Here is a 27,438-nt window from a genome sequence, read left to right on the forward strand (position 1 = left end):
TGGGACACACGCACGCACGCTTTGGACAGCAGCGCGTACCCGGCTCGGAAGTAAATAAGTTAGTAATGCCTCGACTTGCAGAATGCCGCGTCCGACACCCCCTCCCCCCCACATCCCCCCTTAGGTCGAAGTGGATATCCACTTATTTGCAGGTGCATGGAACAAAAAACATAACGTCGTAGCAGTTCCGTGGATTGCTGACGGCAAAGCCATTCTTTGCGACCCCACGGGCGATGGGTGACACGCGAACGGGGTGAGTGGGAAAAATTATCGAACCGGTTAAATACTCCACGGGGGTGATTTCGAAACGCTCGGGAATTAACGCTTCGACCGCTCTACCGTATACCGTACAGGCAACAAAGTTAACACGCCGTACGTCAGTATGTTGGTACGCTAATGAGCCACCGCGGTTCTAGTGCGACTGATAGCCGGTGTTAAGAGTAAGACACACACAGGCGTGAAACACGCCATTGCACGTGAATGCTGCATCATGCAGTGATGGTGGTAGTTGTGCGTGACAAGACCCTAACTATCAAGTTTAGAAGAAGTTGTTGTGCGAGTTGGTTCATGCTAGCAAAAAGAAGATAATTAAATGCGCGAACAAACGACCACAGAGAGAACAAACAACGGTCTGTACTTGTTTGCGCTCTGTGTGATCGTTTTTTCGCGCAGTTAAAGAAAGAAGAAGAACCAGCTTAAATATCTAAGCGTGGTGAAAGTGAGGAATAATAGTGATGAAGTGAAGCTTAGCCCAATCTTCCGTTACATTAAGCTTCCTTTCTAGTTCAACGGGCTCTTTTACACGTTTACGTGAGAACGATATCCTGTGCCTACACGTCACAAATGTTATGCTTATTACGCACTGTCTTACAAAGATACATAAGTGATAACTTGTGATTAGACGCACAGGGAATCTTTTTTTTTTTTTCTTGCTTAGCTCAGCGCGCTTTGGCAGAAAATGAAACAACCAAATTTTATCAGATATTTTACTTCTGAACACGCAATTGTACCTTCACTCCAGGAGTCTGGCGACAAGTTGTCGCTCTCACTATCTCTTATATGATAAGCAAGACACGTACTAATGTGCGCATATATCTGTTGATCACACCGAAGCCTTTGCATGGCGCCTCAATGCAAATTGAAATTCCGGACTAGGAGCGTACTCTAGAGCACCGCTCCCACTCGCGCGTCGAATCGCCGCCATTGTAATGCATCAGCAGCACAGCCGGTGCAATGAGAATGCTTGACGTAGTCATCAATCTATGACCCGAGTTCTTCAATACAGCGACGGCACGAAAACCTAAGTGACCGAACAAAACTCACGCAATTGAAAAAGACACAAAACACAGACACACGCACGCACGCTCAATCTACACAGTAACACAAACACACAGAGAAACACAAAAACACACCGGCATAAAGAAACCAACGAAACAGGCGGCTCAAAACAACTTTACAGCATGCAACTGCCACCAATACAGACAGTCCACTCTCTTTTTCGGACGGCCAAGTAACTTTACTCCGGCGTCCTGCTCCAGGCGACGCCCGCGAATTGCGGCGGCCAGTTAAAGTTAGTCGCCCTGACATCACCTTCATCGAAGAGTTTTTTTATCGTACATTTGTCTACACGCGACCAAACCCCGCGTGTACATGGGCGCGCCTTTTCTAATGTGTCACCGCAGACACCGCATTAAGGGCGGAGGTCACTCCCCTCGTCCGCCGGACACCGCCGCTTCTTCTGTGTGAGTCACGCTGCCCGGTCACTCGTGTAATCACCTGAACGCAGCGGTCTGGCCGAGCGCGGTGCCGGGTCTGGGGACGGCAAATGAAGGCCCGCCGTATGCTGGACGCGCCGGGAGAAGATGCCCGGAGACTGCCCGTTCGCGGGCGCTAGCTTGGCGGTCAGACCGACCGACGGATCGGACTCATTAGGCGCCTCAGAGGTCTTAACGAGCAGGAACCGCTGGAACGCATAATGACGTCTGGAGACTACAGACCGCGAGCGATGCATCTCCACCCCCGCGCTCACTCCCAGAGAGAGAGAGAGAGAGAGAGGGGGGGGGGGGGCAAGGACAGGAAAGGCAGGGAGGTCAACTAGAAGAGCACCCGGTTTGCTTCCCTACACTGGGAGTGGGGGAAAGAGGGGAATAGGAAGAGGAAAAACTACACTGGGGGTGGGGGAAAGGGGAATAGAAAGAGGAAAAAAGGCAGAGAGTAAGCACTGAGTGCGTGTGGGAGGGACACTAAACACAGAGACACTAGAAAATAAAAATGAAGGAAGCTATAGCGCATCCCGCAAGCCACATCCCGTAGCTTGAATGCACAAGCAGGATGCACAAGCAGCTTCGAGTCGACAAGCGTAGCAACGTCGTAGTGACAGTTGATATAGAACGAGACGCCTTCGATGTCTTACAACGGGCTCAGCGATCAGGCCGCAAATATTTGAACGCAATTTTTTTTTCACCATCAATTGTAAACATACCATGCGCTTCTCCCGAAAAAGAGTGCGACTTGCTCCTGCAGGTGAGCACGACTTACATGAGGACGCTGTCTTAATACGAGTCAAAGATGTCGGCGCGGATACACAAGGACCTTACAATTCCAGATTCTTCGACGGACGTTTTATATGTCAGCCGACACAAATATTAAACAAGGTAGGATAGCTGTTAAATTTACCGCTTCAGAAAGCTCCTTAAAAAAAGAGTTTACTGGATTATTACTCGTCGATGACATTTGCTTTCATCATCATCATCATCATCAGCCTGGTTACGCCCACTGCAGGGCAAAGGCCTCTCCCATATTTCTCCAACAACCCCGGTCATGTACTAATTGTGGCCATGCCGTCCCTGCAAACTTCTTAATCTCATCCACCCACCTAACTTTCTGCCGCCCCCTGCTACGCTTCCCTTCCCTTGGAATCCAGTCCGTAACCCTTAATGACCATCGGTTATCTTCCCTCCTCATTACATGTCCTGCCCATGCCCATTTCTTTTTCTTGATTTCAACTAAGATGTCATTAACTCTCGTTTGTTCCTTCACCCAATCTGCTCTTTTCTTATCCCTTAACGTTACACCTATCATTCTTCTTTCCATAGCTCGTTGCGTCGTCCTCAATTTGAGTAGAACCCTTTTCGTAAGCCTCCAGGTTTCTGCCCCGTAGGTGAGTACTGGTAAGACACAGCTATTATACACTTTTCTCTTGAGGGATAATGGCAACCTGCTGTTCATGATCTGAGAATGCCTGCCAAACGCACCCCAGCCCATTCTTATTCTTCTGGTTATTTCCGTCTCATGATCCGGATCCGCAGTCACTACCTGCCCTAAGTAGATGTATTCCCTTACGACTTCCAGTGCCTCGCTGCCTATTGTAAATTGCTGTTCTCTTCCGAGACTGTTAAACATTACTTTAGTTTTCTGCAGATTAATTTTTAGACCCACTCTTCTGCTTTGTCTCTCGAGGTCAGTGAGCATGCACTGCAGTTGGTCCCCTGAATTACTAAGCAAGGCAATATCATCAGCGAATCGCAAGTTACTAAGGTATTCTCCATTACCTTTCATCCCCATTTCTTCCCAATACAGGTCTCTGAATACCTCCTGTAAACACGCTGTGAATATCATTGGAGAGATCGTATCTCCCTGCCTGACGCCTTTCTTTATTGGGATTTTGTTGCTTTCTTTATGGAGGACTACAGTGGCTGTGGAGCCGCTATAGATATCTTTCAGTATTTTTACATACGGCTCGTCTACACCCTGATTCCGTAATGCCTGCATGACTGCTGAGGTTTCGACAGAATCAAATGCTTTCTCGTAATGAATGAAAGCTATATATAAGGGTTGGTTATATTCCGCACATTTCTCTATAACCTGATTGATAGTGTGAATATCGTCTATTGTTGAGTAGCCTTTACGGAATCCTGCCTGGTCCTTTGGTTGACAGAAGTCTAAGGTGTTCCTGATTCTATTTGCGGTTACCTTAGTAAATACTTTGTAGGCAACAGACAGCAAGCTTATCGGTCTATAATTTTTCAAGTCTTTGGCGTCCCCTTTCGTATGGATTAGGATTATGTTAGCGTTTTTCCAAGATTCCGGTACACTCGACGTTATGAGGCATTGCGTATACAAGGTGGCCAGTTTCTGTAGAACAATCTGCCCACCATCCTTCAGCAAATCTTCAGCAAAACGCTTGTTGATTAACTTCGAAAGTTCTGCCAGTTCTATTCTAGCTGTAGGGTTAGAGGCTTTCATACATTGGCGTTTCTTGATCAGATCTTTCGTCTCCTGCGATAGTTTGCTGGTATCCTGCCTAATGGAGTTACCACCAACTTCCATTGCACACTCCCTAATGATGCCCACAAGATTGTCGTTCATTGTTTCAACACTAAGGTCCTCTTCCTGAGTTAAAGCTGAATACTTGTTCTGTAGCTTGACCTGGAATTCTTCTATTTTCCCTCTTACCGCCAACTCATTAATGCGCATCTTATGTACTAGTTTCTTCTGTTCCCTCCTCAGGTCTAGGCTAATTCGAGTTCTTACCATCCTGTGGTCACTGCAGCGCACTTTGCCGAGCACGTCCACATCTTGTATGATGCCAGGGTTAGCGCAGAGTATGAAGTCTATTTCATTTCTAGTCTCGCCGTTCGGGCTCCTCCATGTCCACTTTCGGCTATCCCGCATGCGGAAGAAGGTATTCATTATCCTCATATTATTCTGTTCCGCAAACTCTACTAATAACTCCCCCCTGATATTCCTAGTGTCTATGCCATATTCCCCCACTGCCTTGTCTCCAGCCCGCTTTTTGCCTACCTTGGCATTAAAGTCACCCATTAGTATAGTGTATTTAGTTTTCACTCTACCCATCGCCGATTCCACGTCTTCATAGAAGCTTTCGACTTCCTGGTCATCATGACTGGATGTAGGGGCGTAGACCTGTACAATCTTCATTTTGTACCTCTTATTAAGTTTCACAACAAGACCTGCCACCCTTTCGTTAATGCTATAGAATTCCTGTATGTTACCAGCTATATTCTTATTAATCAGGAATCCGACGCCTACTTCCCTTCTATCTGCTAAGCCCCGGTAGCACAGGACGTGCCCGCTTTTTAGTACTGTATATGCTTATTTTGGCCTTCTAACTTCACTGAGCCCTATTATATCCCATTTACTGCCCTCTAATTCCTCCAATAGCACTGCTAGACTCGCCTCACTAGATAACGTTCTAGCGTTAAACGTTGCCAGGTTCATATTCCAATGGCGGCCTGTCCGGAGCCAGTGATTCTTAGCACCCTCTGCAGCGTCGCAGGTCTGACCGCCGCCGTGGTCAGTTGCTTCGCAGCTGCTGGGGACTGAGGGCCGGGGTTTGATTGTGTTGTTCATATAGGAGGTTGTGGCCAAGTACTGCACCAGGGTGGCCAATCCTGCTCTGGTGAGGGAGTGCGTTACCGGTTGTGGTCACCGGTTTATGCAATTTTATCAACACGCGGATTTTTTTTTATCCGGTGGAAAATTGCCGGCACCGGGATTCGAACCACGGACCTCTTGCACGCGAGGCGGGTGTTCTACCGCTACGCCACCGCTGCACTCTACATTTGCTTTCACTAATTACTGATATTTTGTTTCTTTTAGATATGTGTGCATGCATGTATGACCTAACAAAAAGCTCACGTAGATAGCATTTGTGCTAATGTTTTATGTGGCATACTCCTCCAAACGAACAAATGTTCTAATCAGTTTTGTTACTGAAATTATGTTCTCCTGTGCGAGGTGTATGTGCGTTTTATGTGTATTCACCTGCATTCATTTTTTTTTTATTGAAGTGAATATTAGGAGAGGTTGGCGCCTTTGTGATGGCACCGGCTACTCCTTGTCACTTGGCAAAGGAAACAAATTTGCGTAAAAAGGGAGAATAGCGACACGAAATATGGCACTCAGTAGAACACTGGATGAATAAAAAATATAATCCAACAGTACATCAGTCGCAAAGTTCTGTGCATTAGTTCAGTCCACGTACGCATATATAAAGTCAGATATACAGCCAAAACACACAACACATGTAATGCACTGCAAGTACAGTACATAATTACACATATTGCGTAAAAGTTGCGATCACCACATAAACCTCTTATGAACCACGGACAACGCTTGTGTTACTCATTTAGCGTATTCGGATCATCTGATACCTAGTATTTTCCTAAAATGCTGGTGTCCTCTAAAAACTTTTTCAGAGCAAGAAACGTTCTTTCTTGAAGGGCCGCAGTTGGCCATGGGCCGAGTATCTTCTTTAGAGTAAATGGTCTCCAGTCTAACATCAACAAATTTGCTTGCAGTACCCTTCTTTGTGGATCCTGTTTCGTGCACTCGAGAAGATGATTCACATCTTCGTCTGGATGGCCACAAGAACACTGCGGACTAGAGACACGTTTTATCCTGTACAAGAAGTGTTTTGTAAATGCAGTACCAGGACGCAGGCGGTGTACCAATGTTTCAAATTTCCTGTTGTCTCTTAGATTTTCTGGCATTGATAAGTTTATACATGGGTCTATAAAGTATAACTCCGAGTTTTTAGTTTGCTGATCAAACCAGGTAGTTTTGCTGAGGCGACAAGAATTTTTTTTTAATTTAACATACTGTTAGTCCCACTGGGACTGTTACAGTCCAGTGGGCGCAGACTCAGGAGCAGACGGACTTCACTACGCAATAGAGGAAGATTGGTTGTCTTCGCGTTATTGTGCGCTCGATTGGCAGCTGCGTCCGCTGCAGTATTACCAGGAATATTGCAATGCCCAGGTATCCACTGGAATGCAATTACGTGGTTCATTGCGCTTGCTTTTGTAAGTTCTTTGAGTGTCTTATACAATAGCGAAGTGTTTAAAGAATTTTTCTTATTGCACTGTAGTAATGTGAGAGCGGCTTGCGAATCGCGAAATATAACCCATTTTTGCGAACGTTTTTCGGATGTTATGAAACGCAAAGCACACAGGATTTCAAACAGTTCGGCCACGGTGGAAGATGCCTCTCGGGATAATTTAAATGTTTGCTCTAGCGCTAAATGTGGAATGACGAATGCTGAAGTCGAGGAATTTTTATGACACGAACCATCTGTATAAACGTGGATGTACTGGGGATATAAGGAGTAAATTTGGAAGGGTGCCAGTCGTTGTGCGTCTACTATTAACATGTCTCTCTTAAATATAATCCCTTCAACCGGTAATTCTATTTGAGGACATGTTAACATCCTCGGAGGGTAACAAACATCCACTTTGAATAATTCAAATCTTGGTAATCATGCTTTATGTTCTCGAACAACATGGTGAATTTTGCTTCCATTTCTTCCGGTGAGCGCAAGGTTTAATGGATGCTTCTCGTGTTGGGTTAAGATGCGATAGACATGTCGGCATGTTTCAACCGTTCGTATGACTGAAAATGCTGGGTGACGAGCTTCGTGCATTCATTATCACCGCCGATGTAACTGTGGGGGTTGGGACCTCAGTCAGGCCCTTTTGTGTCTTCAGACCCAGTGCTCCTTCGCTGGGAGGAGAAATGGAGCTCATTCAAGTCATTCGCACAAGCAGTAGTCATCGACGAGCATGTCTCAAGTCTTTCTGATGATACAATGGGCGTCACATAAAAATCGGTACTTGGTCCGATATTATTCACATTACGCAGCAACGACCTTCCAGAGTGCCTAAATGAAGCACATGCCTTCATGCATGCCGATGACACAGCTCTTGCGGTCATCACTAAATCTCTGGATAACGCATTTAAAACAATCAACACTGAGCCTAAGTACATTAGTAAATGGTTTGAAAGTATTCGGCTTTCCTTAAATACTTATACGCCGAAATTTGTTCTTTTCATATCCCCGTTTCAAGAAATCTAGCTCTTAGGACCGGTACCGCATTAATAGCGGTCGGGATGAAATATAAACAGTCGACTCGGTGCTCTACTTAGAGGCAACCCTCAATTAGGCTTTGAACTGGAGGCCTCATATCGACAGGCTGTGTGGTTTATTTATTTATTTATTTATTTATTTATTTATTTATTTATTTATTTATTTTTATTTATTTATTTATTTATTTATTTATTTATTTATTTATTTATTTATTTATTTATTTATTTACATGTGCCTTACAGGCCTTCGAGAAGGCATGGTGTCAGGGGGGAAATACTGTAACATATTAGTATGGAATCGGGGAAAAAACATCAGTATAATAAAAGGAATATTCATGCAACATGGAAAATTAATAACACATTATCAAATACAATATCTAGAGCAATAACAATAATCAGCAAACACAGTAACATAATGGCATAATAACATCTTAAACGCTTTTGCATGTATACAGTAGTAAGTGGATGAGGAGTGCTTCTGGGTGCTTCCAGATGCTTCGTACTCACGAAGCCTCCCAAAGGCTTACTCGTTCTGCATAGGAACGGGGGACAAGCCCATCTGCGACTCTTGTGAAACTGCAGAAACGATTGAACACGTCTAACGTATCTGTCCTCAGTGCGACGTTCACCGTGAAACTCCACGTACAAAATCGAACCAGCTGGATTCTAAGCATAACAGTATTGTATAATGATATCAAGAATGGTTATTATTTTTATGATTACTATTTCTTGTGGAGAATTAAGATAGCTGTGGAATCTCTGTAGACGCTTTCCAAGATATCTGCGCAAGCATCCTGTACTCCTTGATTACGTAATGCCTCTACGACAGATAGTATCTCGACCGAATCAAATGCCTTTTCGTAAGCTATGAGAGCCATATAGAGAAGCTGATTGTGCTATGCGGATTGCTCGATTACCGGATTGATGCCATGGATGTGATCCATTGTAGAGTGTCACTTCCCGAAACCTGCCTGTTCCCTTGGTTGACTAAAGTCCAGTGTTGCTCTTATTCTATTGGGGATTATCTTGGTGAATATTTATACAGTACTGCAAGTAAGCTAATGGGCCGATATTTTCAATTCTTTAACGTCCCCCTTTTCCGTGAATTATTTTAATGTCGGCATTCACTAAATACTTATAATGTTGGCATTCACTAAAAATGATTATTTTACGAAGACCTTCACCGTTTGCTGCAGGTGACTCGATGACCACGGTTGAAGTATTTCGCGCGTATTAAATATGCAGTTTTACAGTACTCCTACTTTACTAATTACTTAGTGGTTATTTTCACAGTGTTAAGGGATTCAGCCATTGTGTTATGGTTACGGCGACAGTTGCATTGAATTTCTAAGCGAACATTTATTCTTCGAGATGATGATGTTATACTTATTGATTCGAAGTAACTATCAACTAGTAACGCTTCCCGTGCATAAAGAAAGAATGAGAAAGAATGCAGGTATCATCATTGCGTAAGAATCCTAAGCAAATTTTATTCATTGCGTAAGAATAAGTTGTAAAGTCCCAAGGGTCGTTATACAACGCAAGCTTATGACTGTTAGAGGTACAATATAAAGTTAAGAACCAATTATTTAGACTGGTAGAGCGCTAATTAATGCCGCTCTTCATGTCTTTCTGCCCGTCTTCTTTTTTACAAGACTTTTTTACTGCCATGATTGAGTGCTCTCCTGAATCTTTATTTGCTTATCTATGGCAGAAGGTGAACTCAGACGTGTTATCTTTTTCTTTTATCCTTGTTGAATTGCCCCTCCTGCTTGGGCGTAGCAAGGCCGGCCGTATTATGTGAATAAAGTATGTCGGCAAAATTAAGAGCGACTGCTCCCTTTCCTATCGAAACTGCCGCACAGGTACGTTCGTTGCAACATTATGCAATTACTTAATATTTATACTTAGCGCTTAGCAACGCAGATAAGCTTACTTTATTTTGCTGGTTTACCGGTGTTACCCTCAGGGCAAGTGTCATTATAGAGGTAAAATATGGGAAAGGCCCGAGATGGAAATTCAAGACGATGAGCGAAACCAGAACAAGGTAAAAGCGGGAGCCAACGTTTCGACAGGTGGACTATAGTCGAAACGTTTGCTCTCGCTTTTACCTTGTTGTAGTTCCACTCATCATTATAGAGCAATGTTTTGTATACTTTAGAATACGTAATTGCAGGCTTTGAATCATTACCATTTCAACAACGTTAGCTAAAGTAATAAAAAAGTCTGAATGAATGCCGACAACTGAAAGTTACTTTCACTTTTACGTCCCTATTGACAGTGCTTCTTTTTTTTTCATTTTGTTGTTCATTGGAACGCAGCGCATACGATTTCCTTAAGTTAGAATTTTTCGAATAAAGCTACTAGGGAGTGTTAGCGCCAAGAAAAATATCGGCGTCATTAACCGATGGGCAACCAGAATAGAAAAAAAAATACGGTACCTGACGATGGACATGGGATATACTGCGATCGTCAGCTTTGCATGTCATATTAGCATCAAAAGCAATTTGCCAGCGACCATAATTGATTACAACGTACTTTTTCTCGCTGCTTAGATCTTGGTACTGCACCGTGGTGTGTCGCCGCCTTTTACGACAGAAGAAGTAAAAATCATGTACGACAGGGAAGTTGAAATGCTGGATACGAACGACGCCGTAAAAAAAAAATTACAATACTTCGGAAAAAAAAATCGAAGCAATCGAAATACCTGCGCGCACTACCCGAGCAACCTTTGCTGTCACTCACTATAGTTTTTTTCTGCAGTTTGAGGACGACTGTGGCAGAGCGGAGAGAGAGAGAGAGAGAGAGAGAGAGAGAGAGAGAAAGCAAGGAGAGGAAAGGCAGGGAGGTCAACCAGAAGAGTATCCGGTTTGCTACCGTACACTTGGGGTGGGGGAAAGGGGAATAGAAAAAGGAGAAAGGGAGAGAGAGAGCACTGAGTACGTGTGGGCGGGACACTATGCACAGGGACGCTATAAATGGTCTCTTAAACCAGTGTACCTCAAGTATTGCAGTAATGCACGATTCGCTTTTCGTGCCAGTGACGGGTGTGGCCACAGTCCGAGTTGTTGTTTTGCAGAGCAGAGTTTTGATAGCGTGTAAGGGCACGCATGCAATCGTGCCCCCCCCCCCCCCCCCCCTAGAAAGTCACACCCATAATTTTTGTTGCCTCGCGCGTACGAAAGACCGCATCGGGCGCGTCTTCTTACATCATGCCAAGTTTCGTGACGTCAACTCACCTTCTGGAAGCTCAGCCGACGACGAACGTAAACCACAGCAGACGTCCCGGCGAGCGAGCAGATACAGATCGAAGCACCCACAATAAGCAACACAAACACAGGCGCACCAAAAAAAAAAATACACGCCTGCTAAAGGTCCACACTGCGGCTTCGTCACGTGACGTCACGTAGCAGCAGCGCCGATGGCGACTCCTCGACGATGCGGGCGACGTCGACAAAATTTTCCGGCTGCGAAGAAAAAAAAAGGAAGAAGCTTATTGTAGAGAGACGCGTTAACGTGCAGAAGACACGAAGGGCTAATTATCCTCGTTTGCAAGAGTCAAAAGATGAGCGACTAAACAGGGGGGCCGTCACCTGAGCTTGATGCTGATGAGTTTTGCCTTGAGGACGACCGTTAAGGCGAGCAAGGCGTTGAGAGGAGAGGTGATTGCCATACGCTTTCTGAGCGTGCCGAATCCTGCCTTCGCGCGACGTCGCCGCCGCAGTTTAGCGAGCAAAGTTAAATTGTCTCTTGTTTTTTCACAACCTTGAACTGTCGCATCGCAAGCAATGACTCGTGTTGGGGTGGAAACGGCGCGACACGTGAGAGGCCCGTAGATCAGCACAGCGTGATTTGAGATCAGTCACTGTTCGCTACCGTGCGAACAGACAAAAGCAACCAGCGACGGAGGTAATCACAGAGAGCGGCTGATGTGAAGACCACACTATCAGACAACTGTACACTGATCAGAGCTGATACGTTGATTCACGCGAAGTCCTTGCTATTCCCCGTGGTGTATCAACGTGACCGGAGGTATTGGCAAAGCGCAGTGTTCACTAGGTAGCTGAAGATCAGCGAGCTTTCCAGCGAGTGTTTTGTAAGCAATCCGGAAAGGAACGCTCCCGAGAAAGACTTGGTTCCGCGTGTTCCTCCCCCTTTGAAAGCACCTGAGGTGATTACTGAAAGACCGTCGGGTATGATAGCACGCTAAGGAGGGACGAGTCCGCTAGGAAACTTCCACCGGCTCAGAGGCCAGAACGAGTCGCCAGTCTGCGGAGCACTCGTACGGGCGAGGACGACAGTCGGCAAAGTTCTGTTCTCCGACAGCCGGAGTAACGGGGACAAGCAAGGAAGTCGAGGACGGTGGCGATGAAGGCAGCGCGACGCGCTCCAAAACCACCACCACCACCACCACCGCGTCACTCAGGCCCGTTTCTTTCGGCACACGCTGTCGCATGAATCACATCACTCCGCGTCGCACCACCACGACGGCGTCGAGCGTTCGACGCTTGCGGAGGCATCCGACGGAGCGCAGCGCCCCGCCAGATTCGAAGCCCACGCCGAACCGCGCACGCCGCAGGGGCGCCGTTGGCTGCCGTTCGAATCGTCGCGCATTGCTGGTCCGTTGCCGGCGACGGAGCGCCAAAACACGCGGCGACGCACAGCTGGCGTCGAACGGCGGGACAATACAACGGGCGCAAGGCGGCGCGGCCGCATTTCGCCGGCTCGCTCCTCGGCGTCGACACCAACGCGCGCGCGCGCTGACGCTAGGAGCGCCGCGACGTGGCGCCCTCTAGTGGGAGCCAACGACACTTCCGGCACGCGAGAGAGAGCCCTAGATCCCTAAAAGCAGGCGGGAAAAGCGGGCGGCGGCGTCCCGGAACGTTGTCATGGCAACGACAAAGACGATGCGAGGGAAATGGAAAAAAAGGGAGAGGAGGCAGTTGGGAAGGAGGACAGCTCGTCGCTGTCCGGAAACGGACGACCGACTCGCTACCATTGGACGTGAGGTGACTCGGTCAGCGTCGTCGTCCCTATTGTAGTTTCGTATTTCGTGTGTTACATTGTGTTATCTTTGTCGTCTTTTTTGTTCCCACAGTCGATAGCGTAGGCGGCGGTGATTTATTATTGGCCAAAGAAGCCACGGTCATGCTCTTATTTGGGGCACTGAAGAGTGCACTTTCATATCCGTGAAATTGGATGTCGAATGCGTGGGGATCGACTCCTTGGGTGAAGTGACCCACTGCCCCGAAAGTCAGCAATGGAAGCCATCGAGGATTTTGTGGAAATAACGAAAAATGCAACAGGAGGGTTGAAAGTTGCTTAATATAAACTTCAAGGAGACAATCCAACTTGCTAGCCGCAGGCACAATTTTTCACTACAAGAGCCGGTTGACAAGCTGTCAGGCTTGTTCGGGCAAATAACGGGTAACTGCGGTGGCAGGTATCATCACACACTCTGCATTGCAAAACGCAGTTACCTCTGAACTTCTATTGAATATTGGCTCGTATATTTCCTATTTTTAGACATCACATTATCGTGACATCGTTAGGGTAACAGAACAGCTGTCTGTTCTGAAGATAAATATGCGCGCCTTTATCAATGTCACCAGGATGGTAGCTCTGCGAATGAACAATGGAAATGAGTTAGTAGCCAGGACACGTGGCTCTCACAAAGGAAAATGAGCACAAACAAACCTATAATGTACAACACTCGCTTATTTATTCGATCGTTAAATGTCTTTGCACTTACAGTTTCCTTGTTAGTGCTCAAACTTCACGACAATGCTATTTTCCTTCTCTTACCTTTTTGTTCATGTCATTCAATAAAAGGACCATATTTTTGTTTGACTGGCCCATTAGCAAAGAAATCTAGGACTACCTTCGAATGCACACCCTGCCGTCAGAGAAGTGGGCCGCTGGAGAGACCGATTTCCCTCCCATCCCATCCCCGGCCTATCCCGCGACCGAAGACGGCGCGCTTGCACTCCGCTTTCCTCCCTGGCGTGCGCTAGATTGAGCCGTGGTCGTCAACCCCCTTGGCGTGTTTTCACTCTCCCATACAGTACACGGCGCGCGGCGACGCTGCTTTTGCCCTTGGGCTTTACACGGCACGTCACGGTGACACCGACGCCGAGGGCAAAAATGTGCCTGGAGTGCCTACATAATTGCTGCCGCAGTAAAAAGGACGTCCACTACAGCCATGTTCAACCATGGCTACGCGAACAACTGCACATCCGGGATGGGTCTACTACTGAGGAGATCAATAAATAGACAAAACCAAGGAATCCGAAGCAACAGAAAGCAGCACAGCGTATCGTCTGCTCCGGTTAGCACAGGTGCGTCGTCTGCTCTCAATGCAGTTCCCCCGTGTTCCGATCCGCTAAACGTCCAGTGCAGTAGGTCACTTGGCGTGTCGGACGACTCGATGGGCGTGGAGGAAAAAGACTCGAAGACAGATCGGGCTGGAAGCACATTCTACGATGGGATGCTACCCTGATAACAAAAAACAAATCAGGTCTGCAAGGATGCCGCTAAAATGATTGGAACTCTAACAAAAAGAGCGCAGCCATGGCACGCGTGAAAAGAGTAAATATTCCTCAAGTTATGAGAAAGCGAGCTTTAGTCAATAGAGACCTACGTAACCAAGGGTAAGGGCAATAACTTCCAATTTCGTGCAGTCGGTCCAGTCAATACAGGGACAACACTTAGCGTTAACACCAGCCCAATTATCGTGTGTTATATCGGAGTTGTATGAAAACGTCTGAGAAAATATGCATCAAGAAAACAGCGCTTCACTTGTCGACACTGAGGCCTTGATAGAAAGCTCAGTGTAGGAGTTGTATTCTTTCAACCACTGGGGGTAACCTATTGGGCAATTGCGTCTACGTACACGAGCTTGCCTCGGATTCGGCCTCCATCAGGATGCAGACACTATGACTGGTAATCGAACCTCAAATGTCGTGCAACAACATCAGTGGCAACAAACCCGCCATAGCAGGGCGCTCCAATAAATACATCGCGTGATAACGGCTCACAAACGCTTTAGATTCACGCACAGTGTCCACATTCTTTGGAAGCACCATTACGACCAACATGTGACTCAGTTTGAAGTAGTTGCTGGGTAATTCACACCACTGATCTAGCGTCAAAAAAGCTGCGCGGGCTTAGAGACATAAAGAGTCCAGCCCTCTACTTTAGAGGTGACCCTTACTCCGTGATAGCCAACCGTAACCGTCGACATAGGTAGAAGCGCAGCGTAGAACAGTCCCTAACCATGCATTATTTGTTAAGAGAGAGCCCCTCGACCACCCTTCCTAGATCGGACTGAGCGTGCAGAGTTCAGTAATCTGCTCCTAGCACGATACGAAGCTTCTTAGGCCCCTTAAGACGTTCGCCTCTGCTGCAAGGAGTTTACGAGTTTCAAAAGACTGCGAAGGAGGCTGAAACGAAATCTCTCAAAACAGTTTCGAAATGCCAGGACTCTTTTAGACGGACATACCAGAAGCCTGTTAGCAGCAACTGCACTAAAAAAAATGAGCTTGCCTTGTTTTCATCTTTCTATAATAGTTCTGTATACGTAAATCACGCTTCTACAATACCAAATACACCACTCTTACTGCGAGAAGGCGCTTGGTAAGACAGAAAAAAAAAGCGCGAGAACGTCAGACGGGTGGTGACACGATGTTCATGGTACCACACCAGCGCACCGCGGTGACGTCACGGATTTCTGACGGCGTGTGCTAAGGATTATAGTTCATTCCTTTGTGGCAAATAACGAGTACACCGTCTTCTAATAGTCAGAGACTGTATATGGCAATTTTCGGGAATTTTCACTGAGGCAACGCGGCCCAAATACAATAAAAAAAGTACTTCGAAATCCGTGACGTCACACTGACGTACCAGTATCAGGGTTCCGGCGCGAAATTCAAAAATCGAAAATTTGACCTTCATTTTCTGTTCTACTAATCACAACCTACTATGTGAAATTAACGACAACGAAGTTTTCGGAGAAAGCTTTATCACTATAAACTAATTTAGCTTGTTGCTTTAGTGTACGTCCCATTCAGCTTGTAAGGTATTGACGTACGGCCTTCCTGGTGATACAGTTAGGATTATTTTAAGCACATTTACACGACGAGGACAAGCGAGTGGACAGCCTAACCCCATTAAAACGATGGATCGATCAATCAATCAATCAATCAATCAATCAATCAATCAATCAATCAATCAAGAAGACTCAACCCATCTGTCCACCCGCGCTTTAATGAAAAGCTATATACAAGTATATTTACAAGAAAATACGCCGCGCTTGGCCTAAAGGCAACAGCGCGCGCTAGCCTCTAATCGTCGTCGTCGTCTTCACACTGCTCGCCTATTCGTGATTGCAAATACTGTTCCGTAGCAATAAGTCAGCAGGGTGCGTTTTTTCACGTAACATAAGACGAATTAAGTCTTCGTACCGACGCGCTAATACCAGGTTTGACCATCCCTGGTACTTCTTGCGAAACATCCATGCGATATCGAATACGTAGAGAGCAAGTTGTGTTGCTTTGACCGGTGTATACTGGATCACGACGCAATAAAACTGCTCCGCTCTCGGTTATTCTTTACTGATGTTTCCAACAAGACCACTATGAGTCAAAAAGCCGTGAAATTATAATAAAGAAACAAAAATAACCCGACTGAGCTGCCAAGTTAGGACATTATCAGCTTCACTTAAGGTGTCTATGCCATCTGTAATAAATAAGTATAAAAGTAGGTCTGAGGTAGACATTTACTTGCTGGAGCCACCTCAGAGAATGTTCCTTAGGTACGACAGCGCTACGGTTAAAATGAACAGCGGCTATAGAACTGTGCAGTCGTTAAAAAAAAATGTATTTACTGCTACCACTACGAGAGGAAAGTTTTTTGGCGACCACATTTAGCATTCAGCCCAATGCGTTCACCCATACTGCGTTGTTTTCTCATTGCAGCAAGCGGTACTACGGAGGAGTGAATCGAGCTTGCTACGAGGAGCACGTCCGAAAGTAGTAATTAATGTGCAACGTCCTGGATCATTAATAAACCGCGCTGCCGTCCTCGCTGTCTCGAAAAAGTTCCGCACGCAAGGGCATTCCAGGAAGTAATGATTAATAAACTCACGCAACGTTGCAGTGCTACACCCGCTGCTACAGGAAGAGAGGCTAATAAATTCCACTGTCGTGAGCAGGGTCCCGGGTTCGTCAGCCGCGAGTGGCAGGCGGACACCTGACGAGCCAAAATGCGAGAACGCGTATGTGAGCTAGTTTTGATGCACGTTAGAGGGCAGCAACTCACTAAATCTGTAAGAGTCCACCTAGTGGACTGTCCATTTCGGCCGCTGCTGATTGGATGCAGCTGCACGAGCGAGGAGAAAACGAGCAGCCCTGGCCAATCAGCAGCGGCCGAAATCGACAGTCCACTAGGTGGACTCTTACAGATTACACCCCCCCGCCCCCCCCCCCCCGCCCCCCGCCTCTATGTCACTTTCCATATCGGCACGAGCTTTGTGAGCCCGAGCCTTCCCTTGGACCACACGATTGAACGACCGCTGGCTCGATTGTAACGCTCTGGAAATCAGGAAAGGCGGTGCAGTGCGTGAGCTAGCTCAATGTTTGAACATCTTGGAGGGGCAGCGCAATATAACCACGACAGAAGGCAGGAACACACAGGATGTTCAAGATGTTCAACCAGTACAAACTCGCCCAAATGTCAATCCTTCTACAGCTTAATGTTTGGCCAGGTGTACTCCTTCCTGCTCATAATCGACGCTACAGGTGCGCGTTGGCGAACGTACGCCAGCAAGGCAAACACGCTACACGCCGTGGTGAACCATTTGCATTTGCTGCGACGCTAAAATTGAGGGGCTGCGACGTAGCCCTGTGCCGCCATCTAGCGTACACTCGGTGAATGACGAGCGTTTTCTCAGAGATTTTCGTACACGCGCCTGCGTCTTTTCCCGCCTTTTTATTGCGATAGCGCATTTCTGTCGTCGTCGTCGGCGGCGGCGTGGCCGTGTTGTTCCGCATAAAGTCCTAGGTCTATAACATCAGAGAGTTTTAGCCCAGCGGGTTTACGGCCAGCGGATCGGAGCGGGCGAGCGGAGACGCGACTGCGCATGCGCACAACGCTGAGGCGGCCAGCGGTTTCACGGAGCAGCGTTTACGCCCGCTGGAAAGCACTGCCCAGCGGAGGGTATACGCAGCGCGCGGGCGTGTATGGGAAATGCAAGATCGCAGCCGCGAACATGAACGCCGGCAGTTCTGCATCGACGACGGTGACTGCGGCGCTGACCCGTACATTAGTACTCAATATATTATTAACAAATAATGTACTCAGAACATGTAATATATCTTTATTCAACATTTCTGGCATTATAAAAGCAAGCGTAATTCAAATTCATTTCTCAGTAACTCCTATTCGGACCACTAGGTGGGGAAGCAGAGCGCCCCGCTCGAGCGGGTGAGTGATCCGCCGGGCTAAAATTCTTTTTTCGCGAGCCGCTCCGCTGGCGCAACGGTGAAGACCGCGAGCGGAGCGAAACGTAAACCCGCTGAGCTAAAAGTCTCTATCGTCGCTGCGCCCCGTACGCTGTATGGGCAAGAGAAGGCTCGCGAGAGTGAGCCGACGATTGTGGCTCTATCTCGCGCACGCTATGGAGGAAAGCGGGAAGCAAGCGCGCCGTCTTCCGTGGCGCGCATGACACCGGGGCAAGGGGACAGAAGAGGGGGAGGGGGCGTTGCACTCCGGCGGCCCCTGCGTATTGCGCGGCCCATTCTTGTGCGCCACGGAGGAAGGAAACTAAGGAGAGGCCCTGACGTCACTCTTTGCGAAGCAAAAGTGAAGCCGGAAGTTGGCGTTGCTCATGGCGATGCTCCGCCTTTTGTGCCACCCTCCCCTCTTGTTTACATCTTTCGCGAAACCACGCCGCGCTGCGCGTGGTCTCGCGCAACATCCGGCAGAGCACGGTGCAGGTAACACAGCGCAACAAGACACGGTGACTAACGCAGACCCGCCCACACAGCGCCTTTGCCACGGCACGAAACCTACCAGAGCAACACGTGTGAACGCTCAAAAAACCAGAACAACGCCGCCATTGTGGCCCAAAAGGCGTGGCTATGCAGCAAAAAAAAATAAAAAAGCAACAAAAAATGAGAACCTATACGTCATTTCCGCCACACTTTTCTCCTAGCGCGCGGAGGGGGTAGGGCCTCTCCTTAGTTTCCTTCCTCCGTGTTGTGCGCCGTGTTCTCGCCGCTGAGTTCGCGTTGAAGCGAGAGGCAGCACGAAGGTCAATTCGCTCGTTGCTGCTGCCGCGTTTCCTCACTCCAGCGTTTTGACAGCGAGTGTGCGCGGACATCGAGTGAGATGTGTTCACGTCTGCGTGTGCGCGTGTGACGCCACGCTTGTGAAGTTAGTAAGCGAATGTTTACGAGTCTACGCGGCTAATAAAACTACAATATTTACTTCGCATAGCTGTTTAATTTGCTGTCGCAATTGACGCTTCGTCATTCGGGGAAACTGCGACTTTTCTTATCTATTACTTTTGCTAGTTCCGTAACTAGACATACGACACACCAGAGGCTTCAGACAAAACAGCGCGCACAAATGTAAACACCTACCAGAGGGCGAAGTTGGGCTAGCTGGGAGCGTAAACGTTCTGGCTGGTAGCGTAAACGGCTACCAGCTAGAAAGTTGAAAGTAAAAATTATTGAATTCGTCGTATTGCGGAAACGCGCCCTTGTGAAGTGGACGTGAACACCGATTTGATGGATGATGGAGCAAGAAATGAGTGAATACGACAATTGTTTATCACTGAGAGTGTGCCACCAGTTAGCTTGTGTCAGTGAAGTCACATTAATAATTAAGACCAGTGTTGCAAACGAACAAGGGCGCATACAAGTTTACCATTCGAAAATATAAATTGCTACTATTGCTGATATCTCAATAAGGGCTCCCCAGATATACCTTGAAGTGCAAAGTCAGTTTAAAATAATCACAGCTCAAAGAAATTGTTCGCAAAACTAAGCACGTTCGTGGATGTCCTTGTACGCTTTTCCATCCGTACTCGTGCGGAAACTGGCAGGCATGTCGTTACTCTTTATGTTCCCCGTCTACTTCTTTTCTTTTCTCTTGCATGCGACGAATATTAGGTAGTATCTAAAGTCGACAAATGATCTTTTATATTTAAGTCGTAAAATTAAAGAAGAAATGGATTAACGATGCGCTCAGCACTATTTTGAGAATAAACTTTTCGGACATTCTTTACAGTTTAGCCTTGTACTGAGACAAAAGGAAAACATAATGAACGTTGAAAACCATTTTACAGATATTCAGTTAGTTTTCATGTTCCCCAGGTGTTTTCACAGAAATCAGCAATAACGTGGGCATATCGAAGGAACGATGAAAAGCACTGTGTTACAACGAAGCGGTTTTTTTTTTTTGTCAGCACTCAGATTGGAAGCAAACAGAAAATGGTAAAATGGCGTCACTTGCGCTATCCGCGCAAAGCAGTTCTTATTGGGGACGATAGGCGAGATAAAAAGGGCGAAACAAGGCGAAAGATAGGAAGAGAAAAAATAAACTATCTGGAGCTCGTTAGGCCGATTAAGGTAATTTGAGCGAGCGTGATCTGGTTGCTAGTACTGCCAGCTACATAGGCAAGCTGACCGAGTTTTGGCAGACCCACCCCTCCACTTGCGCGCACCGTATACAACTGCAGCTGGCGGCCGTATTTATGGTCGATTCCAACACTCACGTCGGTAATGCGAGGTGTGGAACGCGCTCGTACGCGTATTATGTATGCGCCATGCGACACGCATTTATCTCCGCTATATCGTCCAGAGTACGCTTAGCGTGGCCGCATGCTTGCAGGTCCCGTCACCTTTGTTTATTAGTTTGTTCGTTTTTTGTTTTTGTTTTTCTTCTATTCCCCGCCTGCCAGCGCCCGCTTTGTGAATTTTGTTCTGTTCACTATTTGAAGCATGGCGGTTAATGGAGCCAACCACCACAATTTTGAATTTTTTCGTTCTCTCTACGTTCCGGTAGCAATGATCATTTCGATTCAATGTGCACTATTACGGTAGCGAGTTGTACACAGGTTTGCGAGGACCCGTACAGTATCCGGTTTGTCATATGTCCTTCCAAGATATGTAACCACGCGTGATTTTACTTCCCGTAAGAAGCCACGGTGTGTGTGTCCACTGGCACATGTCATATATTGTCTGAAGCTCATTGTAGCCAGCTCTTGGTTAGGAGGTAGTTGACCACCGCTCAAGCATTCAGGGCCAGCGTCTAAAAATTTGAACATAATGTCTACAAAAACCAATGACCGCAATGCACGCAAAAAAAGCAGGTCAGCAGGTCTGTTTCCTCATGGTTCGTGAATGTCCAAGCTTCGCAGAGACATCAAATAGGGACCTCGCCAATTTAACTGTTCGAGCTATCTTTAAGGGCTCACACCAAGACGACGCATTCGAAAAGTTCCGGCACTTTCACGTTAAAGCCACCTAAGGTATCATTTTCTCTATACACGCCCGTGTGAACGAATTCTTGGAAAGCGTATTGAAAACAGCGTCGTAAGGTTATGTTATGGAGCGGTAACAAAGGACTTCGTGGGAGGCATTTAACAAGAATATCTCAACTCCAACAGTTAGTGCGTTCGTCGAAAGTACAACCAAGACGAAGTTGTGAACTCGAGTTACAGAAGTTCCATCAAAAAAGTGCAGATGATCGCATTCCGTCAAACCACTCTCGCGTGACCATTATTGTGAGAAGGTGGCATGAAAGCTGCATCGTTAGTGCTTGTGACAGACTAGCATTCAACGGCCTTTCCCCACTTCACCAAAACCTTGCTAGCGTCTTGCCGGAACAAGTAAAGAAAAACAACGATGACGTCATGCTATAAAAGAACGTGGCTAAGACACTCCTTCGTGTGATGGTTTTTTCTAGCGCGAAGTTGCCCAAACAAACAGGCTACGAGGTAAGCAAAAAATACACAACACGGAGCAGATCATACTTGACAAGAATTGAGAAGCGTAGTTAGATTTTCTTCCTGAATATTGCTGCACCATAGTTTTTAAGTGATTCGCTAGAATATGAAAATTGGCGAGTTTGACAAAAAGCTCACGCTTGAATGGCAGCGCGAGGACAGAGGAAAGTGGAAGACAAGAAATACAGACGATAGAAGGCAGTGCGTGTCGTCTGTTCCGTGTCGTCTGCACTTTGTCAGCGTCTCCATTCCAACCATCTTCACGTACTTCGTGCGAGAAGTCTGACAGTTTACGGTACGCCGACTTGGTGCCATAACGTTAGAGCGCCGCACTGCAGCTTAAACGTAACCTCCGAAACTCCGAGCAGTATAGCCGAAGCTTTTGCTTGCGGCAGTACAACCAGAAAAGAAAACCACGAGTGCTCCTCCATTATACGCATGCAATCCGATCGAATGGAAGCTTTACAGATGGATTAGTGGAGGACAATGAGCAAGTCCTTCTCTTCTATTTTCTAGAACACGAAGCCGATTCACTTTGCTCAAAGGCTGACAGAATTCCTGTATAGCCTTTGCACCATAGACTGCACGGATTTGGTAAGACGAAGTTAGACTTTGCAGCGACAAGGCAAGAACAAGAAAGTGACATCGACACACTTCCGCGTTGAGGAAAGGCGTCGTCCCACTCGCCTGTGAAGATGGCGCTGCATCCCCAATGAAAGAAAGAACTCTTCAGCGCATGACAGCATTGCATTAAAATATGTTTTTACGCGATAGAGCGCGTCAAATGTAGATTCTTTCCTTTTAATATCAGTATACCACGCTTCTGTACTGTCATCCTGTTCCTTAGTGGTTCCCTGTCACCTTATTCCGATGCAGATGTTATCTTGTAGAGCATATAACTTTTGAGATGGACATTAGAGAGAAGGGAAATACCTAAAGAAAATAAAGAGGAAAAAAGCTAGACACTATATGTATTGATGGTGGGTGCGCAGAAATTGTCCACCCTGAGAAAAAGTGAAACTTTCAAGCGGAGAACTTCGCGGGAGTGTCGAAGCTTTCTCTGCTAACATGAATTCTCCATCAAAGATTCTCGCACTCTTGAGGTAAGCGCTAGCCAGACTTCCGATCTGGTGTCTTTATTCGTATTACTTTTAGCATTCTGGTTCTTGAAGTGTCGAGCAGATGTGAGTATTAGAAGCTGCTGTGGATAACGAAAATTTTCTTCAAGAAGGAACGGCTCCAGTAGATTCCATGTCGACAAGTAAAATAATGAAGAAACTATTCGAAAACTTCTAAACAGTGTCCACACTGAGTTGCGTGAAAGAAAAAGGCAATATACAAGAAAGAGGACTGTAATGCGTTCGAAGGAACATGAAGTCCTTGTTAATATTAGTCTAAAGTCGACAAATGAGAAAGTCAACATGAAAATCTTCGTCTACGTAAGTTTTGACGCGCAATGAAGATTGCTAAGACAGACGATAGGTGTCTAAGTTGTCAAGTCATAAAATCTGCCAGCGTGAACGACAAACTCCCGAGTTGTGTTGAAAGAGGAAACAAAACGTGTTTTAAAACGAGCAACGCTATTTCACGTTAGCGGCTATATATACCAGTTTTCCAGGCAGTCTACAAACTCACTGCTCGAATTTGGGCGGAAAGTAGTGAAGCCGACTGAAGTGAACTTTAATAGGCAACCAGCGCTGTCTTCGCATCGCAGCACAGGAAACACTAGAGCACTAGGAAAGCAAGTTCCATCACAGCAATGACAAAATGGTCAGGCGGTGGCGCCAACAGCAGAGCGACTCACTTAGTGGAGATGTCGTTTTTTTTTTTTTCTAATCTTTCAGGTGGAGCTATTTAACGTCGGAAAAGCTATGACCAGTGCATTCCGACAAGAGCACTGGATTACGCCACAAGAAAGTGGCGTTACGTAAGGTTTAATATTTACGAGCAAAGTTGTGAGCTCGGAGTTAACTTTCCAACGTGCGACGCAAAGCTTTAGACAGTAGAGGTCCCTGCGGGACCTCCACGGCGTCCGGTGGTTACACGCGAGCGCGACGGTTGCGCTATTACATGGATTACCGCTTCCATCCAGGTTTCTCAACGCGCCACCATGACTGGTCTCGGGAAAATGGCCGATGAGGAAACAAAGCAGGGAGAAAAGCAAAAAAAGAAATGCCCAAGCCGAAAGCAAAAGCCACCGAGTGTAAGAACGCTACGTTCGTGCGTCCGTACTGCAGACGACCGCCGCGCGGTTCATCGTCATCGTCGTCAACGGCGGTCGTGGTCGCCGGATGGGCGTTGTCCCGCAATTATCAAATGGCTGAGGCCCGCGGGCGGAGGGGACAAAGCGTGGGGCGACCGGCACAACGTCGTGCGGTGTGTGTCTGGCAGACCCCCTTCTCTCTCCTACGCGTTTCTTTTCCGCGTCACAGTTCTGTGCTTCATTCGCTTCGCCCTTTCCCCTCTCCATCCCGTTTTCTCAATCTCTCTCTTTTTCTCTTTTTGTCCCTACGCGTTTCTCGGTACGATTCTCCGTGACTCATTCGCTTTGATGTCAACCCTCCCCGCTTAATACATATCTCAGTTTCTTCCCCAACATCCCCCTCGTCTATGTGAATGCCTAGCGCTTGGTTTCGTCCCTTTCTCTTCCCCATCTCACTCTTCCCCATGTCCCTCTTCTACACAATCGCCGCGCCAGCCGTATCGACATTTTCCAGTTACAATCCTCTTTGGACACGTTTTCTTTTTTCTATAGCTACTTCTATGGCTTCCTCTGCGTCATTCTTTTCACCTGCATTTATTTTGATCATTTCCTCCACAACGCTCACTTGGTTAGCGCTCGTCCTGTGTTCTGCTTGTCCCTGTGTCAATTTTCGCGCTATGTATCCCAGTCTGAATGTACGCAGAACTTCATGCATTTCTCAACCACTCCTACACTTCACAGACACCGCTCTTCACCATCGAACTGAAACTTTTGCCCATCCGCCACACCTCATTACACCTACAAATTCACATTTGTTAATTGTACTCATACTGTCTCTCGTCACTAATCCGTTACGTGAGATTCAGTACCTTGCATCACTCCTAACACTGCGAAATTTCTCAACACGATATTTAGAGATTATAACCCTTATTAATACCCTCACTATACGAACAGACACGCGGACACGAGTAGAGAGGTTTCGGGATCTGCCTACTTTGCTGCACTAGTCGTTAGCTAGCGGAGTACCATGATCATTACTCAGCAATGTGCGCTTGCTTACCTGTGCCTCACATACGCAATACAATGATTCATCCTACAGCTCCAGCCACACCGCAGAGCGATATGAGCTTATGTTGTGTTTGAACATTTGTCTTCCGCGATAGCCAGACGGCAACTATTAGCACAATAGCATAGGGTTATTCCACCAGAATAGACGCAAAAACAAAAAGAGGCGCCGGCGACGCGATGAACTTCCAGCACCAGTTCATCGCGACGTCGAAGATTTTCACATCGTCTGCTAGAATCTAGATAATTCTTTATGGCAAATGAGGACTGCTTCTCTGTCTGAAAGAATGAAAGACTCGGTAAAGCGAGTTTTCGGGGTCTTAGCTGCGCCAAAACGGTTCAAACGCGAGAAAATGCTTCGAACACGGCGATATGTATGGGCCGATTGTCTCGTGGTGTTCTCCCCCGCCGGCTTGTACACCGGTGATTGGCGTGCGAGAATGTCAGAAACCTGTCGCGAACCGTTTTCGCTTCTTTTGTTCCCCACCGTAGCCGCACTATGCTGCCAAGCCAAGGAAGTCAATCCGTCAGATGTCGCCTCACTACACAGCATACGAACACGGTGAACGAGTACTTTGGCGTGGGGACACTAAATGTAAAGCCGTCAACGTCGCCAGTGTATTCGTTATGTCACAATCATGGCAGCGTGAAACGTTACTCGTTACACTGCTCAGAATTCGCTGAAGAGAGAAAGGATCTTCCCGATCGGTTTGCAACGCAGAGCAGGCCATTGAGGGATATCTAGTCTTCCAGCTGGATTTTAAAGATAGATGCGTTTCGCTTCCTACTGAGGTTTTCAAAAGACACCTTTCAGCGCGTGGGTGAGAATTTTACAAAACTTTGCAGTCATCAACAGTCCTTCAATCTAGTAGGACCGCACTGCTTAGTGGGTCTGAGGCAGACTTGTAACCGTGTGATCCGTCCAACATGGCAAATGCTGAAAAGCATCTACAAACAGACGTTCGAGCGCAGCACTTACGGCATACTATCATAAGGCTAGACCCGCTTGTAGTTAACGCCGTACCCCTTGGTTTCCTCAGTCTTTTGTTCTGACAGAAGCGGGTTTCCTGTGTCCGCGCGTCGTTTCAAGGTGATACTAGGTCATTGTCATGACGTAACCTGATTTCAAACTCTGCTTCATCCTCGCCGTATCACAAAAGCAATACGAAACTTTTTCCTCCAGCCAAATTTGGAGAGATCGAACGCATGCCTACGAGGCCATGTGTAACTGGGAGCCAGAGGCACCGACACCTCAGCCACCGGGCAACATTCGGGGCTATGCAGTATGCGTCGCTGCACCACGTCGACTCTTCAGGGTGGTGGTGTCTGCGCGTGTGTGTCGGAGGTCGAAGCAATTACGAGTGTAGCGAACCCAGACAATGCTGCGCGCTGTTCCAAGAAGGAGTTCGTCTTCGTCTAAAGCCGGCTACCACTGTGAGTGCAGGCTGCTGTCGCAGCAAATGAGTTCTCGAACCGGGGAAGTCCCTCAAGTCTGCCGATTTTCTATCCCATTCCTCTTGGGCCTCATCGTCTTTTCGGGAACAGCATTCCACAAAACTCTCGCACCATTCTTTCATTCATTTTTTTCTTCTTTGCGTGGGCCGTACCCAACTCTTTCGTACAGTGTCTGTATTCGCATTATCCAAGCTGCCCCGTCCATGTAACCAAGACGCGTCATCCTGGATTCACGAACTGTACTGCGCTATCTTTTCGATCTCATTCATAACTCTCCACAAAAGGCGGGTAATAAAGAAACGAAATAGTCAGTAATGAGAACGAATGAATGAAGTGAGAATGCACAGTAAGCGCAACGCCCGTCGTCCCTGTAGAAGTCCCTTCGAGTCATCCCCACGCTAAGCGAGCGTCATCTTCACAGAGCTTGTGGAACTAATCTCGCACCCCCTTTTCTCCCTTTCTCTTTTCTTACTTTAGCCTTTGCATGTATATTGGCGAAAGCGAGGTGAATGAGTCGGTGTACGGGAAGTGCATAATGCCGACCATTAGCGGGTCCCCTCCAAATAGTCTCAGTAAAGAGCACCGGGAACGTATTAAGGGAGGGGGATTTGCCGGTGTGCTCATTCACGCGGTACAATAATTAGACACGCCGACACGAGACGTAGGCGGCACTGCGCTGGTTATTAGTTTCGGCAAGGCTTAGCTTCGTTTCATTTGTGCTCAGCTTCGCAGTTTGTGTGGCCTTCTTCTCTTCTTACCTTAGTTTTGTTTTGTCGCCTCCATTTTCTTACTTTTCTTGTGGTTTGAGGAAGTCGTA

General features: G+C 47.0%; 1 protein-coding gene across 2 annotated transcripts in view; it reads right to left on the reverse strand.

Moving 5' to 3' along the window:
* The window catches only part of LOC135917978 (tyrosine-protein phosphatase Lar-like), a 691,474-nt gene that overhangs the window by 550,779 nt on the left and 113,257 nt on the right, over positions 1–27,438 (reverse strand). For both annotated transcript variants that reach the window (XM_065451631.1, XM_065451629.1), the window contains exon 2: positions 11,127–11,354. The gene's annotated coding sequence lies outside the window, so the exon portion shown is untranslated. The remainder of the gene's footprint in view (positions 1–11,126; positions 11,355–27,438) is intronic.

The sequence above is a fragment of the Dermacentor albipictus genome, chromosome 9 (assembly GCF_038994185.2).
Source record: "Dermacentor albipictus isolate Rhodes 1998 colony chromosome 9, USDA_Dalb.pri_finalv2, whole genome shotgun sequence".
Lineage (NCBI taxonomy): Eukaryota > Metazoa > Arthropoda > Arachnida > Ixodida > Ixodidae > Dermacentor > Dermacentor albipictus.